This window comes from Apodemus sylvaticus, chromosome X (genome assembly GCF_947179515.1).
Source record: "Apodemus sylvaticus chromosome X, mApoSyl1.1, whole genome shotgun sequence".
NCBI lineage: Eukaryota > Metazoa > Chordata > Mammalia > Rodentia > Muridae > Apodemus > Apodemus sylvaticus.
Genome location: NC_067495.1, coordinates 6,540,882 through 6,561,374, shown reverse-complemented (window position 1 = coordinate 6,561,374; position 20,493 = coordinate 6,540,882).

Below are 20,493 nucleotides of genomic sequence, written 5' to 3'. Positions count from 1 at the left end.
AGGACTTGAAGGCAGATCACCAGCTACATTCAAACGTACTCAGTGGAAAAGAAGTAGAATGGATATCAGAGAAGTAGCTATAGCACACACTTTGAGGAGTTCATAAACATAGAATTGTTTGGTAAACATAAAAAATCAGTCAGGACATAAAGGGAACAATTGTACTTTTCTTCCAAATCTTTAGGAATGCTCCATTCTTGCTACTTTGCATTGCCATCTATGTAACAATAGATCCTTAAGGTCTGGAAGTCTAATGTAAATTTCTAATTCATTGATTTTTGTTTTTATTTTATTTTTATATTATATTTATTCACTTTAGTTTTTTATTTCATACTATAGAACAGAAGAGTATAATTGGAGTCATTTGGGTTTTTTTTCCTAAACAACTTTTCACCCCACTCCTTGGTTTTTGATTAGGCATCTTTATCTGACTTTTTTAGATTTGGAGCTTAAAATGACAATAGCACAGCGAGACTCTGATTATATAATAACAGGGGTTCCTAAGCTGGCTGTGTGAAATAAGGGATTTTGATTATTTTCAATAATGATGGGTATTAGAAGCAAATATTTCTCATTGTTTCCAATAATTACTGAAAAATCTGACTTACACTGTTTCCTGTGGGCTTCCCCACATGCATGCTATTTTTATACTAAGACTCTGCCCTCCACCAACCCAGCCACAAAACCTTCAACCTCCTGATTGTCCTACCTACAGAGTGTTCTGAGACTGGAGCCTAGTAGAATCATTATCAAACAGACCAGAGAGACTTCATCCAGCAATTGAAGGGAACAGATGCACAGTCCCATAGACAAACATTAGGCAGAGCTTGGGGAATCCTGTGGAGTAGTGAGAGGATGGAGAGGAGGAACCAGAAGAGTAAGGGATACCACAAGAACATGACCCACAGAATCAACTGTCTGGAACTCATGGGGACTGGCAGAGATCAAGGAGCCGTAAGGGTCTGACCTAAGTCCTCTGAATATATGTACTTAATCTATTTGTGGAAATCCTAACAGTGGGAGTGGGGGGCTAGTCATGACTCTTTTGCATGGTTGTGGGACCCTTCTCCTCCTTCTGGGTTGCCTCCTTCAGCAACCATCCTTGATGTGATAGTGTCTGCCTGGTCTTATTGTAGCTTGTTATATCCTATTTGGTTAATGCCCCTGGAGAGCCTACTCTTTTTTGAAGGGAGGCAGAAGGGGTATGGATCTGGGGGAGAACAGAGCTGAGGAAGAGATACTAGGATTAAGGGTGGGGGAGACAAAAATGCAATCAGGATGTAATATATGAGAGAAGAATAAATAAAAGGAAGATTCTGTCCTCACAGCTTGGGTCTAGAGTTGATTGGATTAATAGAATGTGTAAGAAGTTATGTTTTGGGATTTCTAAGCTTAATCTTTAAGACAACTAAGCAACATCCAGTTCCTTCCCCTAGGAAGCATGTCTGTGCTGAGATCATCATAACTGAAATAGTTTTACTTTTAATATTTGTAAATGTATATGTGGGCATATGTATGGGAATGCAATGCCTGCAGAGGCCAGATGTTAGATTATTGGAGCTGGGGTTACATGCAGTGGTGAGAGACCTGATGTGGATACTATTAACTAAACTCTAATTCAATGCAAGAGAGCAGTGAGCATCTTAACAGCTGAGCCATCTCTTCAGCTCCAATGCTCACCATAACGTGAGCATCTCTTGCTAGCCATGTGTAGAGATCACATGGAATCTCATTGAGGTACCACCCATGTGAGTGTATTCATGGAGGATTTCCTAGTGTGGTTGCCAATTGAGTATAGACAAATACACGCTGAATTTTTTTACCATAATATCACAATAAAGAAGAGAACAATATATTTTGAGAGAAAATATCTTTTTAAACTGATATATTTTGTGATTACTTCAATATATAGTAAAGAAACCATTAAATACGTTCTTTCGCTGCAATATTTTAAAGAGCCATTACTCTGCATCCGATCTTGAATTATATCTAGACCATATCAAGGTAATTTTTAGTTGGGAGCCCTTATCTTCTATTGCGATTGTAAATGTATATTCTGTAGGACAGAGAATTAAAGTTCTTGCAGAGTGTGGTAGATCAAGGCTTGATACTGCTTGTCTAGATGACTGCTAAGGAAAGAGTTCCCAGGAATCTGGCATGCCAATGAAGATAAAGGGAATGCTTAAAGGCAGTATGGGTAGAAGACTGTTTCAGCCTGGCAGGGGAAGCACAGTACAGTCATTGCTTGAAAACCATGGAGCACTGATTTCAGGACATTGTGCACTTATCAAAATGCATAGAAATCTAATTCCCTTATACTAAATGGTATAGTTTTTTTTAATAGAACCTATGTATATCCTCCTATAGCACTATGTTATTCATAATACCTAATGCAATGTAAATGCTATGTAAATAGCTGTTCTTTAATATTGTTCTACATTATGGTGACAGGAGAAACTTTCATATTTTCAGCACATACACATTTCCTCCGAATATTTACAATTTTTGATTGAGTCAATTGATCAGGACTCTACATTTCTGGGGAGTGGGTGGTGGTGGTGACTTTAAACAGAATGTGACAAGTGATAGGTGAGAGGAAGAGCAGTGAACCTTAGGGAGGCCCAGCATGGGGATTTTGCATAAGAGCATAGTTTAGCTGCAGGGATGGAGTTCCATGAAGAGATATGACAGAGAATGAGAGCTAAGATCAGAGACCAAGAAGATACCAAACTTTAGTCACTGAGAAGGAATCAAAAGCAAGTTTCCATGTTCCAGGAGGCCAGAAATAAAGACTTCTGGGTGGAAGACTGGATCTGTTTTAGGGTATAAGGTAACATGGTGTTACAATGCTGCAAAGAAATAAAGATCTCAGTCCCACTGCAGCCATTTTTAGGCTGCTTCCATTGAAAGAGAACTGTTAAGTCCAAGGTTATATCTCCTTCCCATTGATGGATCAGTACTCCTACCAAAACTTGAGATAGGCTTGAAGGGCTAACCCAGCTCCAGATCTGCCTGTGGCTTTGACTGAGGCTTTAATTCAGACTGTATATTATACAGGCTTTTATTTAGACTGTATATCATTCTCAAATTTCACAGATTGATAAATATAAAAACAGCCATTTATTTCCTTACAGTCCTGGTTTCTAGACATCTAGGATTAAGGTAATGGCGTGTTTGGTTTCTGGTGTGACCTCTCTTTGTATCTGGCAGCCCCTGCTGCTGTACCTGCACATCGCCTTTCTTTTACACTAACATGGAGAAAGGAAGTGCTTTTTGTTGTCTCTTCCTGTCCTTAGGAAGAGACACATTCTACTCCATTAAGGATCTGCTTTTATAACCTCATTTATAAAACCCAATCTCCAAATGTGGCCATATCAGAAGCAAAAAACAAAACGAAACAAAAAATAAAACCTAAAAACCAAACACTTGATCCACGGGTTTGCAGTCTTTAGCAAACAGCATGGCTGTCCACACTGCACCCCGTCCATTTCTGCCTCCTTGGCAGTTTCTCACAGCTATGGGTCCTATAAGCATGCCCTAGTCAATAGTCTGCATACTCATTTTTGTCTTTGTCTCAGGCTCAGAGAATCCAGTCTGTGATAGCAGTGAAATTTCCAAACTGGAACACATGTTGAGACTTGACTATGGGAAAGAAGCTTAAACTTTGCTATGATAGAAATCTCTCTTTTCATCTTTCTCCTTTTTGTCTTTCTATTATCCTCTATTCCTCACCTAGGCTGGCCAATGGGAGGTGTCTAATAAGTGTAACTTTACTTGAAAGAATTTTTTATAAACATTAACTTTAATATTAATAAACATAAATGATCACCTTTAAGAATGACTTAAAACCTACCATCAGATTTTACCATAAGTTTCAAAATTACATTTATAGATGAAATGAAGTCTTGGTTATTTTTATGATAAAATTGAAGTTTTACATGGAAAATATTTCTGAAAAAATTGAAAAATATAAAGAAAAACACATTAAAATTGACAAATTTCATGGAAAATTAAAGAGTAGAATGGTAGACATAAAGAACATTGCTTTATTAATTGAAAAAGAAAGTAGAAACATTTTATGATAGAACTAAAGATTTACATGGAAAATATTTCTGATCAAATTGTAGAAAATATAAAATAACTTAAAATTGAACATTATCATGGAAAATTATACAGATAAAATGGTAGGCATAAAATATTTCTAAGTTAATTGAAAGTGGAATTATGCATATTTTCTGATAAAATTGAAGATTTACATGGAAAATATTTCTGATAGAATTGAAGAAATATATAGGAAAACATGAAGATGTTTTTAGAAGCATCTAAACCTCTTTAGAAAGATATAGAGATATATAGAAAAACCTAAAATTGAAGATTATCATGGAAAATTTTACAGATAAAATGGTAGGCATAAAAATATTTCTAAGTTGATTGAAGTGGAATTATAAACATTTTCTTATAAAGTTGAAGATCTGCATGGAAAATATTTCTGGTAAAATTGAAGAAATATATAGAAAAACAAATTAAAATTTGACTATTTCATGGAAAATTATACAGATAAAATGGTAGGCATAAAATATTTTTAAGTTGATTGAAAGTGGAATTACAAACATTTTCAGATAAAATTGAAGATTTACACGAAAAATAGCTCTGATAAAATTGAAGAAATATGTAGAAAAACATGTTAAAATTGACTATTTCATGGAAAATTAAACAGATAAAATGGTAGGCATAAAATATGTCTAAGTTGATTGAAATGGAGTTATAAATATTTTCTGATATAATTGAAGATTTACATGGAAAATATTTCTGATAAAATTGAAGAAATATATAGAAAAACATGTTAAAACTGAAGACTATCATGGAAATTAATACAGATATAATGGCAGACATAAAAACATTACTAAATTAATTGGCAGAGGAATTACAAACATTTTTTGATAAAATTGAAGATTTACATGAAAAATACTTCTGTTAGTCTATGCCGTTTTATTGAGGAATTGAGTCCATTGATGTTAAGAGATATTAAGGAATAGTGATTTTTGCTTCCTGTTACTTTTGGTGTTATTTTTTTGTTTGTGTGTTTACTTTCTTTTGGGTTTGTTGAAAGATTACTTTCTCGCTTTTTCTAGGGTATAGTTTCCCTCCTTATGTTGACTTTTTCCATCTATTATCCTTTGTAGGGCTGGATTTGTAGAACGATATTGTGGAAATTTTGTTTTATCATGGAATATCTTGGTTTCTCCATCTATGGTGATTGAAAATTTTGCTGGGTATAGTAGTCTGGGCTGGCATTTGTGTTCTCTTAGGGTCTGTATGAGATCTGCCCTGGATCTTCTAGCTTTCATTGTCTCTGGTGAGAAGTCTGGTGTAATTCTGATAGTTCTGCCTTTATAAGTTACTTGACCTTTTTCCCTTATTGCTTTTAATAGTCTTTGTTTAGTGCATTTGGGGTTTTGATTATTATGTGATGGGAAAAATTTCTTTTCTGGTCCAAACTATTTGGAATTCTGTAGGCTTCTTGTATGTTCACGGGCATCTCTCTCTTTAGATTAGGGAAGTTTTCTTGTTTTGTTTTTGAGACAGGGTTTCTCTGTGTAACCCTGGCTGTCCTGGAACTCACTCTGTAGACCAGGCTGGCCTCGAACTCAGAAATCCACCTGCCTCTGTCTCCCAAGTGCTGGGATTAAAGGCGTGCACTGCCACCGCAGCCACCACAGCCGCCACCACCGCTGCTGCCACTGCAACCACTACCACCACCGGGCTGGGAAGTTTTCTTGTATAATTTTGTTGAAGACATTCACTGGCCCTTTAAGTTGGAAATCTTCACTCTCATCTATACCAATAATCCTTAGGTTTGGACTTCTCATTGTGTCCTGCATTTCCTGGATGTTTTGGGTTACAATCCTTTTGCAGGTTGCATTTTCTTTGACTATAGAGTCAATTCTTTCTATGTTATCTTCAGCACCTGACATTCTTTCTTCTATCTCTTGTATTCTGTTGTTGATGCTTACCTCAATGACTCCTGGTTTCTTTCCAAGGTTTTCTATCTCCAGGTTGTCTTCCTTTGTGATTTCTTCATATTTTCTTCTTCCATTTTTAGATCTTAGATGGTATTGTTAGGTTCTTTCACTTGATTGTTTGTATTTTCCTGTAATTCTTTAAGGGATTTTTGTGTTTCTTCTTTAAGGGCTTCTGCCTGTTGACCCATGTTCTCCTGTATTTCTTTAAGGGATTTTTGTGTTTCCTCTTTAAGGGCTTTTACCTGTTGACCCATGGTCTCCTGTATTTATTTAAGGGAGTCATTTATGTCCCTCTTGAAGTTCTTTATCAGCATTGTGAGATATGATTTTAAATCCAACTCTTGCTTTTTTGGTGTGTTGGGGTGGGAGATCTGGGTTCTCATGTTGCCAAACAGCCTTGTTTTCTGTAGGTAGGGTTCTTGTGCTTGCCTTTTTGCCATTTGGTTATTTCTGCTCTTAGTTGGTCTTGCTGTCTCTGGCTGGAGCTTGTCCCTCCTGTGGGCCTGTAAGCCTGTGTCAGTACTCCTGGGAGACCAACTTTCTTCTAGCAGGGTCTGTGCACAGAAGGCATGGAGCTGCCCTGCTCCCTGGTGCAAATGGCGGCCTGAAGACCTCTGTCCCAGCTGCTCCACTGATCATATGCCCTGTGTACTCCTAGCTCTTCCCCTCCAGAGAGAAGGTGGAGATCTCACCTCTGCTCTCAGAAATGAAAAAGCTGCTGCTGGGAGATCCCTCTCTCCTGGTGGGCTATGCACTGAAGGCTGTGGAGCCGCCTGGCTTCCTGGTGCAAATGGCCTACTTGAAAGAACTAATGGATAAATAAACAAGAGCAGAGACTCTTATCTACATTTGGCATTTGACTTCAGACTGGCGCTGATTTCCTGCTCAAGCCACATTACTTAAATTGCTGAATTAGCACTTTCTAAATGTACTGTGAAACTTAGGTTCAGACCCACAGTCTGGGATGAGGCCAAGTTTGCAGATGGAAGTCAGCTAGATCCAGGCCTGAGGATTATTGCTCTGGGAAAACTCAAAGTCTAGTACCTCACATAGAGATAGAGTGCCTTCCAGTGAACTAGGATTTTAATATGGCCATCAATTTAAATTAATGTCTCAGAAAAGTGCCTGTCGTTGATGTAAACCCTCTTATATGGACACAAAGAAGCATTTAGACCCCCAATACATCATCAAGTATTTATTTATTCTGTTGATAATTCAAACAAATCTTCATCATCTGCAATGCCCAGACACAATTTCATTCATTGTAATTCAAAATTTGTGGCCAACACAAAGCTCTATATTTACTTTCATCGTGTTTCCATGTCCTACTTAGAGCTGAAACAGAGGCTCAAAGTAAGAGCACTTGCTTATTGTGTTAACATGCAAGCTCTGGGGTCACACTAAGTTTGCATCAAGAAACTTGGGCAGCTTTTCTAAGTTTTTGAGCCTCAGTTTGCAAAATGGGAATTAGTAATAACTACTGCAAGGAGTTGTTTCAGTGATTAGAGATGAGTTCAGAAAAATATCCAACTTGTACTTTTTGTCACACATTAACTTGATAGAATAATATAATTCTCTGTCCCAATAGAGTTGCATTTTCTTCAATCCACATATAATCCAGATGTGAACTATAAAAAATGACATTGGTACATAAAATGTTTAAAGAAACTGTATAAACTCTGGCAGCATGGAGTAGTGTTTCCAGCCCTGTAATAGAATGATATAGTCATTCACTTTGTTATCTGCTTTGTAGTAATCTCATTTGAGTATGTAGAGTGCACTTCTGTACTTCATTGCCTTTTGGACGTGGCTATGTGGTTTTGCTTCAACCGATGGAATGTTAGCATATGCAGCGTTATGGTGGGTTGGACAATTTTACTGAATCGTCTGTTGCAAATAACACATTGCAGACTGGGCAAGTTCTAAAGGAAAAGTTTATTCGACTCATGGTTTAGTTCAAGATCAAAGAGCTACATCTAGTAATTGCCTTCCTCTTGGCAGAATCCTGAGGTGGTTCAGAGCATCCCATGCTGAAAGTCAGAATAAGAGAAGAAATATGAGAGAGACCTGCTCAAACTGGTTTTCACAATAGATCCAATCCTGATAACCATAAATCCCATTAATGCATTAATCACGTGAATGGAATAATCTGTTGTTGGTGGGCAGAACTTTAATTATCCTTTAACAGTTCTACCTTGTTCTACATATTGTTTTGGGGGGTTTTTTTGTTGTTTTTTTTTTTTTTCGAGACAGTGTTTCTTTGTGTAGCCCTGCCTGTCCTGGAACTCACTCTGTAGACCAGGCTGGCCTCAAACTCAGAAATCCGCCTGCCTCTGCCTCTCAAGTGCTGGGAATAAAGGTGTGTGCCACCACTGCCCAGCTCCTTGTTCCACATCTTAATAGGCCATAATGGGGATTAAATTTCAACATAGGTTATAGAGCAGTAGAACCATATTCAAATCATAGCAAGTAGTGTGTTCATCAGATCCATGTCTTTCTGGAATCTGAGAGTGTGCTCTTATTTTTAAATAAGATCTTTGCTGACATGGCAATCAGGTTACTATGAGGCCATAGTGGATTCAGGGAGGCCCTAAGTCCAACAGCTAAGCTGTTTGTAAGAGGAAGGGATATTTGGTTCATGACACAAACCAAAGGAAGAAATCCATAGAATGATGGAGGCAAGATTTGGAGAGATGAAGCTACAGTCCAGGGAATACCACAGAGCATAGAGGAGCAGTGATCAGACACTAGGAAGAATGATTTGAGGTTTGTTAGTTATGTAGAATTATTGTAACAGTAGTTGGTTTGTGTTGTGCCAGATTGTGAGTTAGAGATGAATTAAAAGAATCAATTTCTTAGACTGCTGAAAAAAGAGGCCAGATCACCTTATTCTTTGTTTTGAGTATTTTGAGGAGTAGTGGAGCTCAAACATGTTGCAGCAGGGGTGGGAGTAAGATTGCCTTGAATACTTTTCTTTTCCATGAGATGGAAATGTGACTATTTTGGGAGCACTCTTATAGCTTCTATACATTTTTGGATGAACAAGCAACACAATAGAAGCAGTAAGAGGAAGAGGAGGAGGAAGAGGAGGAGGAGGAGGAGGAGGAGGAGGAGGAGGAGGAGGAGGAGGAGGAGGAGGAGGAAAACCCAGGAAGGCCCCTGAGCTGTTTCTGTCTTTGTTAAAGGAGCTAACAACCCAAATAAGAGGGGGTTGCTGTTAGAAATGACATATGGCTAGATAGGTTTTGAAAGATTAAAAATAGAAGAAGGTTTCTAGTGTTTCTAGCTTATTACGGCATAAAAATGAGAACCAATTTGCACAAATGTGGGCTGTAACAGAATGAATAGTGGAGGCTGATTAGGTACGTTTGCCCAGGGCAACTCATTAAAAAGCACCCAACTACAATACTGACACCCCTATAATTTCCACTGCCTCCCACCATTACCACTTTATCAGCTTTAGAGGGAAAGTCAGTTTATTCTTTAAAAATTCCACTCCTGAATGCATTTGTTCCCCAAGTTCTTTTTCTTATAGATACATCCAATTGTTTTTGGATGAGGGTGCACAGACAACACCAATCCTTAGTCTTAAGGCAGGGATCAGAGGTGCACATCATTTCTCTATTTCCGTCTCTTTTCTGCCTTTGTCTTCCTTCTAGTCGACAACATACTATTACAGATGAGGTAAGATCCACATGCTATGCTCTATGTGTTTCTAAAATGGATTCAGCAAGTTCATCTCTATGCTTTGTTTTGACACTGCGGAAGGGAAGGGAAGGCTTCTTTGATCTTTGAAAATTATGACTATAAATAATGCCTACTCAAATATTGGATCAACATGAAAATGGTGCTTGCCTTTGATTATTTTTAGAATCTTTCATTTCCAAAGTTCTTTGGTTTTGTTAGGTGTTGATCAAATTCAAAATTCTACATAATTATATTTATGTATCTAAAGTATGTTTCAAAAGCAGATGCTGTAATGCTTTTTACATAGCCTCAATTTTACATGGATTTCTTATTATAAAAGTAATTCACATTCACCACAAAGTTATATACTGTGTACCAAAAATATAAATAAAACAATAATCTGAAAATATAGTGTTCAGGAATATTGTTAGACCTTTATAAGTATAAATCACATACTGGTTGAAAACACCCAATCTGAATATATGAATCCAAAATGTTCCAAAATATGAGTTGTTCTAAGTACTGATAGGGTACAACATTCAGAGAATTTCTTACCACGAAACTTAGCTTCACTCAGAAAATTACCGAGATGGTATATCAAATTCTTTCAGGCCATATGTTTAAGGTATATATAAAACATATATAAATTTTGTGTTTAGATTTGGGTTCTATTTCCAAGATAGTTCATTATATAATACAAATATTCTGAAATCTGAAAAAGTTAGAAATCCAAAGCATATCTTGTCCCAAGCATTTCAGATACTGTATGGCTATATAGTTTCCTCATATATTTCCCATAATCCTGGTTTTGAAACATTTTGAAATAAAAAGGGAGCATACTAAGAACTATGTGGTGCTTCAATTTGATGCATGTGGTATGTATGCAGTGAAGTTCACTGTGTTTGCCATGGGCATTTGGCTTTTTGTAGCCCAGTTCTTTTTCCATACTTTCATCATGTGTGAAGGTGTATTGTAGTGGGCACATACAAGGTTCTCTCATTTGCTATTCTTTGCTGGAGAAAATGAGTCCAATTCTGTGTTTCTAGCTTTACCTTCCAGACTGATATGTATCTGGTCATAAATTTGAGTCTTAGCTACTCGGGTTTCCAACACATACCGGACCATGAGCAGAGTACAATGGTAGTTATTTGAGAGAATCTTGTGGATGTAGTAGGAAGCATCAGTCCTTGTGTGTCACACAATCATGAAGAAGCTGTTGAGAAGAACATTGGTTCTTGTGGAGTCTGGTGTTAGCTGGCTTTCGAGGAAGCAAACAGAATAGCCTGGCTGTCTTCTAGCATTCAGACCTAGAACAAGAGAATCTATACTCAGTCAGAAAGGGTCTTTCCAAGTGTAAAGGATAGCGAGCGGCTCGGTTTGGCAAAAGCAGAGGAGCCATGCAGGGGAGAACAGACTGGAGACTGATTTGTTTGGAGGATCTGGACACTGGGAGGATAAGCCTGAATTTGAAAACACAGATGGGAAGGATCCTGAGTAGCTTTCTCAGCAGGAGAGTGATATAAAGGCAAACACATTCAAAGCAGATGATTTTGTTGCCTGTGTGGATCTGCAGCTCCCATTATCTTGTATGATCAGTTGAAGAGCAGGCCTGCTAGGCTTCTGGCCAGTCGGAGTCTGGCCATCTAAGTTGTGTGCAGCTTGTGCGGCTAGTATCACATCCTGTCCCACTGAGAAGGTCTGAGGTGGGCCAATTTCAGCCCCTTGAAATAATTAGTTTGCTCTCTGTGTACAGGACCAAAAGGAGCAGTTTATTGGCTTTATGGGCAATGCTCAGATACTGCCAACAGAAAGTATAAAACTAACTGGATTGTGAGCAAGGAAACACTTATCTACTACCTAAAATTAGCACAGATTCCCATCACTCAAAATGCATCTTCATGCTCTTTACATTATTTGTTGTGGTGAAAATGGTACCTATAAAGGAAAATTGTTTAATTCATAGGAAAATCACATCAACCCTTTTAATTACTAATCCCACTTCTAAGTGCCCATAGATGCATGAATGCATAAAAATTATTCCAAAGAAAATGGCAGAATCATGTAAAAAGAAATCTTCAAGGTTATTAATTGTAACAAATTATTTCAACATATAAGAAACAATTCAAATTCTTTCAATAAGAGACTGAAAATCTGTTTTACATCGGCACAGGAATATATAACTAAAACAAGGAATGAAATATAATATCTGTCGGCAAATGATTTCCAGCATATATATATATGGGTTTATCTTTTAAAAGGAAGAATAAACATATAGATTAAATAAGAATTTTACCATAGGCAACAAGAAACATAGGAAAGAATGGAAGCGAACTGACTCCAGTTCGTAGGGTTGAACTAGAAAATGCAATTATTTTTACATAATTATATTAGAAATTTAAATTCTAAAAGAAATCCAAAAAGTCAATATGAAATAGATGAAAAACCTGCATAACACCTGGGGCTGGAAATGAGAAAGGTATATCTAGAACATCTAAAGAAGCTAAGACCTTTCATACATTAAGTATGCACGAGACAACCTTGGACGTGACCTCTGCAGCCAGTCCAGTTAACACACAGAGGAAGCTCTACTTCCAGGTGCTCTAACACGCCCAGGATCTTAGGATCAGAGGTGAGGAGGAAACAACATCTGTACCAACACCACCAGACATATCTGGGACTAGCAGTATTCAGGGACACAGGAAACCCGCCCTACCGGTAGCACGGGTACCTTCCTGTTTGGGCTGGTTTATCTTGGGCTTCAACTCTGCAGCCAGTCCCATACTACCCAGGGGAAGCTCCAGTCCTAGGCACGCTAACATGTCCAGGATCCCAGGATCCCAGGATCCCAGGATCCCAGGAGCTTGGTCACACAGGATCTCAGGGCCCCAGATGCAGCTTGACTCCCAGGAGCTCTGACAGACCCAGGATCTCGGGATCACAGGATCATAGAATCACAGGATCACAGAGAGAGCTGCACTGCACAGTTCTTACACAACCAGAATCACAGGAAGGAGAGGCTCCAGTCAGATATAACAAGGGCAGGAAGCACTAGAGATAATCAGATGGTAGGAGGCAAGTTTAAGAACATGTGCAACAGAAACGAAGGTAACTTGGCATCATCGGAATCCAACTCTCCCACCATAGCAAATACTGGATATACCATCAAACTGAAAAAGTAAGATTTGGATCTAAAATCACTTCTCATGATGATGATAGAGGACTTTAAGGACAGCATAAATAACTCCCATAAAGAAATAGAGGGGAACACAGCCCTTAAAGAGGAAACACAAAAATCCCTTAAAGAATTACAGGAAAACACAATAAAACAGACAAAGGAAATGAAAAAAATATCCAAGATCTAAAAATGGAAATAAAAGCAATAAATATATCACAAAGGGAGACAATCTTGGAGTTAGAAAACCTAGGAAAGAGATCAGGAATCAAAGATGCAAGCATCACCAACAGAATATAAGAGATAGAGATAGAGAATCTCAGGTGCAGAAGATACCATAGAAAACATTGACACAACAGTCAAAGAAAATGCAAAATGCAAAAAGCTCCTAACACAAAACATCTAAGACGTCCAGGACACAATGAGAAGACCAAACATAAAGATAATAGGTATAGAAGAGAGCAAAGATTCCCAACTAAAAGGGCCAGTAAATATCTTCAACAAAATTATAGAAGAAAAATCCCCAAATTTTAATGAAAGAGATGCCCAGGAACATACAAGAAGCATACAGAACTCCAAATAGACTGAACCAGAAAAGAAATTCATCCTGTCACATAATAATCAAAACACAAAATGCACTAGAAAAAGAATATTAAATACTTAAAAGCAGTAAGGGGAAAAGGTCAAGTAACATATAAAGGCAGGCCTATCAGAATTACACCAGACCAGACTTCTCACCAGAAACTGTGAAAGCTAGAAGATCCTGGGCAGATATCATACAGATCCTAAGAGAACATAAATGCCAGCCCAGGCTACTATACACAGCTAAACCCTCAATTACCATAGACAGAGAAAACAAGATATTACATGACAAAACCAAATTTACACAATATATTTCCTCAGATCTAGCTCTACAGAGGATATGAAAATACCAACACAAGGAGGGAAACTACACTCTAGAAAAAGCATGAAGGTAATTTTTCCACAAACCCAAAAGAAGATAGCCACACAAACATAATTCCACCTCTAACAACAAAAATAACAGGAAGTAACAATCACTTTTCTTTAATATCTCTTAACACCAATGGCCTCAATTCCCTAATAAAAAAATATAGACTAACAGACTCGATACACAACAGGACCCAGCATTTTGCTGCATAGAGAAAATTCACCTCAGTGAAAAAAACAGACACTACCTCAGAGGAAGGGCTGGAAAATAATTTTCCAAAAAAAAAAAAATGGTCCTAAGAAACAAGCTTTACTAGCCATTCTAATACCAAATAAAATCGACAATTAACCAAAAGTTATAAAAAAAAATGAAGAACACTTTATATACATCAAAGAAAAAAAATCTACCAAGATGAACTCTCAATTCTGAACATCTGTGCTCCAAATGTAAGGAACCCACATTCATAAACGAAACTTGACTAAAGCTCAGAGCACACATCACACCCCACACAATAATAGTGGGAGACTTCAGTAGCCTGGTCTTAGCAATGGAAACAGGAACTAAACAGAGACACAGTAAAACTAACAGAAGTTATAAACCAAATGGATCTAACAGATATTTATAGAACATTTCATCCTAAAGTAAAAGAATATACTTTCTTCTCAGCACCTCATTGTACCTTCTCCAAAACTGGCCATATAATTGGTCACAAATCAGGCCTCAACAGATATAAGAAGATTGAAATAATCCCATGCATCCTATCAGATCACCATGGAGGAAGGCTGGTCTTAAATGCCAACAAAACCAAGAGAAAACACACATACACATGGAAGTTGAACAATACTCTACTCAATGATAACTTGGTCAAGGAAGAAATAAAGAAAGAAATTAAAGACTTTTTAGAATATAATGAAAATGAAGACACATCATACCAAAACTTATGATACACAATGAAAGCAGTGCTAAGAGGAAAACTCATAGCTCCAAATGCCTTCAAAAAGAAACTGGAGAGAGCTTACACCAGCAGCTTGACAGCATACCCGAAAGCTCTAAAACAAAAAGAAACAAATGCACCCAAAAGGAATAGACAGCAGGAAATAATCAAACTCAGGGCAGAATTCTACCAAATAGATAAAAAACAAACAAACAAAGAAAAACCAAAACTATAAAAAGAATCAACCAAACCATGTGCTGGCTCTTTGAGAAAATCAACAAGATAGATAAACTCTTAGTCAGACTAACCAGAGGGCCCAGAGACAGTATCCAAATTAATAAAATCAGAAATGAAAAGGGAGACATAGCAACGGAAACTGTAGAAATTTAAAAAAAATCATTAGAACCTACTACAAAAACTTATACTCAACAAAATTTAAAAATCTGGATGAAATGGACAATTTTCTAGATACATAACAAGTGCTAAAGTTAGAACAGGATCAGATAAACAATCCAAACAGTCCCTAACCCCTAAAGAAATAGAAGCAGTCATTAAAAGTCTCCCAACCAAAGAAAGCCCAGGGCCAGATCTGTTTAGTGAAGTCTATCAGACCTTCAAAGAATACCTAATACAATTATTGTTCAAACTATTCAACAAAATAGAAACAAAAGGAATACTACCTAATTCATTCTATGAAACCACAATTATAATTATACCTAAACCACACAAAGACCAAATAAAGAGAACTTCACACTAATTTCCCTCATGAACATTGATGCAAAAATACTCAATAAAAATTTTGCCAACTGAATCCAGGAATCCATCAAAATGATCACTTACCATCATGAAGTAAACTTCATCCCAGGAATAAAGGGATGAGTCAACATATGGAAATCTATCAATGTAATCCACTACATAAAGAAACTCAAAGGAAAAAAACACATTATCATTTCATTAGATGTTGAAAAAGCATTTGACAAAATTTAGCATCCCTTTGTTAAAAGCCTTGAAAAGATCAGGAATTCAAGCCCATACCTAAACACAGTAAACGCAATATACTGCAAAACAGTAGCCAACATCAAATTCACAATAGTCACAAATAATATTACATGCCTTGGTGTGACTCTAACCAAGCAAGTGAAACATCTGTATGACAAGAACTTCATGTCTCTGAAGAAAGAAATCGACACAGAGCTTAGAAGATGAAAGATCGCCCATGCTCATCGATTAGCAGGGTTAATATAGTAAAAATGGACATCTTGCTGAAATCAATCTACAGATTCAATACAATTCCCATCAAACTTCCAAATCTAATCTTCATTGAGTTACAAAGAGAAATTTGTGAATTCGTTTGGAATAACAAAAAAAAAAAAAAAAAAAAAAAAAAAAACAAACAGGAGAGCAAAAACTATTCTCAACAATAAAAATACTTTTAGAGAATCACTATCCCTGACATCAAGCTGTATTATAGATCAATAGTGATAAAAGTTGTATGGCATCAGTACAGAGATAGGCAGTAAGATAAATGGAATAGATTTGGAGACCCAGAAATGAACCCACACACCTTTGATCACTTGATATTTGACAAAGGCTATAAAAACATCCAGTGGAACAAAGACAGCATTTTTAACAAATGGTGCTGGTTCAACTGGCAGTTAGCACTTAGAAAAATGCCAATAAAGCCATTCTTATTTCCTTGTACAAAGCTCAAGTCCAAATGGGCCAAGAACCTCCACATAAAACCAGATATATTGAAACTTAAAAGAGGAGAAAGTGGGAATACGTGGGCACATGGGAAAATTTCCTGAATAGAACACCAATAGCTTATGTTCTAAGATCAAGAATTGACAAATGTCATAAAGTTGCAAGGCTTCTGTAAGGCAAAGGAAACTGTCAATAGGACAGAACAGCAACCAACAGATTGAGAAAATATCTTTACCAATCTTGCATCCGACAGAGAGCTAATATCCTATATATACAAAGAACTCAAGAAGTTATACTCCAGAGAACTAAATAACCCTATTAAAAATGGTGTACAGAGCTAATCAAAGAATTTTCAACTGAGGAATATCAAATGGCCGAGAAGCACCTAAAGAAATGTTCTGCATTCTTAGTTATCAGGGAAATGCAAATCAAAACAACCCTGAGATTCCACCTCTCACCAGTCAGAATGGCTAAAATAAAAAATTCAGGTGACAGCAGATGCTGGCGAGGATGTGTGATGAAAGAGGAGCATTCCTCCATTGCTGGTGCGATTTCAAGATGTAACAACCACTCTGAAATTAGTATGGCAGTTCTTCTGAAAATTGGACATAGTAGTACCTGAGGAGCCAGCTATACCACTCCTTGGCATATACAAAGAAGATACTTCACTATGTAATAAGGAGACATGCTCCACTATGTTCATAGCAGCTATTTTTAATAGCCAGAAATTGGAAAACACCTCAGATGTCCTTCAACAGATGAATGGATACAGAAAATGTGGTACATTTACACAATGGAATACTACTCAGTATTAAAAAGAATGAACTCATGAAATTCTTAGGCAAATGGATGGCACTAGCAAATATCATCCTGTCAGTGAGGTAGCCCAATTACAAAAGGACATACATGGTATGCATTCACTGATAAGTGGATATTTTCCCAGAAGCTTGGTATACCTAAGACACAATTCAGAGACCACATGAAGCTCAAGAAGAAGGAAGACCAAAGTGTTTTTTTTTTTCCCTTAGGGGAACAAAATACTCACAGGAGCAAATAGGGAGATAAAATGTAGAGCAGAGATTGAAGGAAAGGTCATCCAGAGACTGTCCCACCTGGGGATTCATCCCATATACAGTCACCAAATCTTGACAGTAGTGTGGATGCCAAAAAATGCTTGCTGACAGGAACCTGATATAGCTGTCTCCTGAGAGGCCCTGCCAGAGCCTGACAAATACAGAGGCAGATGCTCACAGGCAACCATTGGACTGAACGTGGAGTTCCCCAATGGAGGAGTTAGAGAAGGGAATGAAGGAGCTGAAGGGGGTTGTAACCTCATAGGAAGAACAACAATATGTACCGACCAGGCCACACAGAGCTCTCAAGGAGTAAGCCATCAACCAAGGAGTACATGTGGAGGGACACATGGCTCCAGCTGCATATGTAGCACAGGATTGCCTTGTCCGGCATCAATGGGAGGAGAGGTCCTAGGTGTTATGAATACTCGATAGATGTCCCAGTGTAGCCGCGCCAAGGTCAGGGAAGTGGGAGTGAGTTGGATGAAGGAACATCCTCACAGAAGCAGGAGGAGGGATGATTGGATAGTGGGTTTCCAGGAAGAGGGGCCAGGGCAAAGTGGATAACATTTGAAATGTATATAAAGAAAATATCCAATAAAAAATTACAAAGGAAAGAATAAGGCATAAGAGCCACTTGAACAAGAACAATTTTATTCCTTTCAATAACAATTACAGTATTTGGACATATTTATGTATGCTTAATCCATATGCTCATTCTGACTTAAACACAAAAGCCATTAGCTTTAAACCTTCTTTTGATGTGCTAAGGAACCAATGCTTGTTTGGAAAATGGAAAGCTAACATATAAGAACTTTCCATGTCATCTTTCCTATATTGAAAGGCACAAATCAATAACTGAATAAATTAAAAGTAAAAGTTCCTCCTAAAACATAGCAGTGGTTGAGTTCAAGAGATGGCTTAGTAGTTAAAAGAATTAATTTCTTTTGAGGGAGGACCAAGATTCAACATCCAGAACCCACAGGGCAGCTCACAACTATAATTTGAATTCTAGAGGAACTAATACCTTCTTCTTCTGGCAAGAACTAGGCATACATGTAGCACACAGATGTACTTGCAGACAAACATCCCAACACATAAAATTTTACAAAGTGCTAGTTGCGGGCAAATGAAGAAAGAAAGCAAAAATGATATCATTACTAATTTTCAAACTCTAGAAAATATTAGATATGAAAACTAATCGTCAGTGACTGCAAAGATTACATACACACACACACACACACACACACACACACACATGCACGCATGCATGCACAAATAATAATAAACAGAGAAAAGGAGGCCTGTTAGGCCTTATAATGAATACTCACAGCACTATCAAAGATTATTAGTAAGAGTTTGAGACTGAATATGACAAGACTTTAATTTTAATAACCAATTAATGCAAAATGTAGGGGAAATGATGGATCTGTTAAAACATCATGAGACATAATTAGTAAAGTCCAGACTTAAGTAAATATAGTGAGCCAACCAATATAATTTACTTGCCAAAGATACTATAAGCTAAAAAGAAAAAGAGGGTATGAGGAAATTGGAGAGTTAGTGGAATTCCAGTTTAATCAATATACTACAAAATGCCAATTCTTTGACAAACCATGGCAAACTGACGGTCTTATTTTTTATGTTTTATATTAGATATTGTCTTTATTTACATTTCAAATGTTATCCTCTTTCCTGGTTTCCCTTTCAAAAACCCCCTATCCCATCCTCCCTCCTCCTGCTCACCAACCAACTTACTCCCAGTTCCCTATCCTGGCATTCCCCTATACTGAGAAATTGAGACTTCTCAGGACCAAGGGCCACTATTCCCTTTGATGTCCAACAAGGGCATCCTCTGTTACATATGTGGCTGGAGCCATGGGTCCCTCCATGTGTACTGTTTAGTTGGTGGTTTAGTCCCTGGGAGCTCTGGGGGTACTGGTTGGTTCATATTGTTGTTCCTCCTATGGGGCTGGCTGCAAGCTCTTTCAGCTCCTTTGGTCTTTTCTCTAGCTCCTCCACTGGGGACCTTGTGTTCAGTCCAATGGTTGGCTGAGAGCATCCACCTCTGTATTTCCTCCCATGGGTATTTTGTTCCCCTTCTAAGAAGGGCCAAAGTATGCATACTTTTATCATCCTTCTTATTGAGCTTTATTTTGTCTGTGAGTTTTATCTTGGGTATTCCAAGCTTCTGGGCTAATATCCACTTATCAGTGAGTGCATACCATGTGTGTTCTTTTGTGATGCGGTTACCTCACTCAGGATGATATTTGCTAGTTCCATCCATTTGCCTAAGAATTTCATGAATTCATTCTTTTTTAATAGTGGAGTAGTATTCCATTGTGTAAATGTAACAAATATTCTGTATCCATTCCTCTGTTGAGGGACATCTGGGTTCTTTCCAGTATAGGGCTGCTATGAACATAATGGAGCATGTGTCCTTATTACATGTTGGAGCATCTTCTGAGTATATGCCGAGGAGTGGTATAACAGGGTCCTCCAATAGTCCAGAAAATGTCCAATTTTCTGAGGAACTGACAAACTGATTTTTAGAGTGGTTGTACTAGCTTGCAATCATACCGGCAGTGGAGGAATGTTCCTCTTTCTCCACAACCTCTCCAGCATTTACTGTCACATGAATTTTTGATCTTGGCCATTTTGACTGGTGTGAGGTGGAATCTCAGAAGGATGTTGAACATTTCTTTAGGTGCTTCTCAGCCATTCTGTATTCCTCAGTTGAGAATTCTTTGTTTAGCTCTTGTCTTAGTCAGGGTTTCTATTCCTGCACAAACATCATGACCAAGAAGCAAATTGGGGAGGAAAGGGTTTATTCAGCTTACACTTCCACACTGCTGTTCATCACCAAAGGAGGTCAGGACTGGAACTCAAGCAGGTCAGGAAGCAGGAGCCAATGCAGAGGCCATGGAGAGATGTTTCTTATTGGCTTGCTT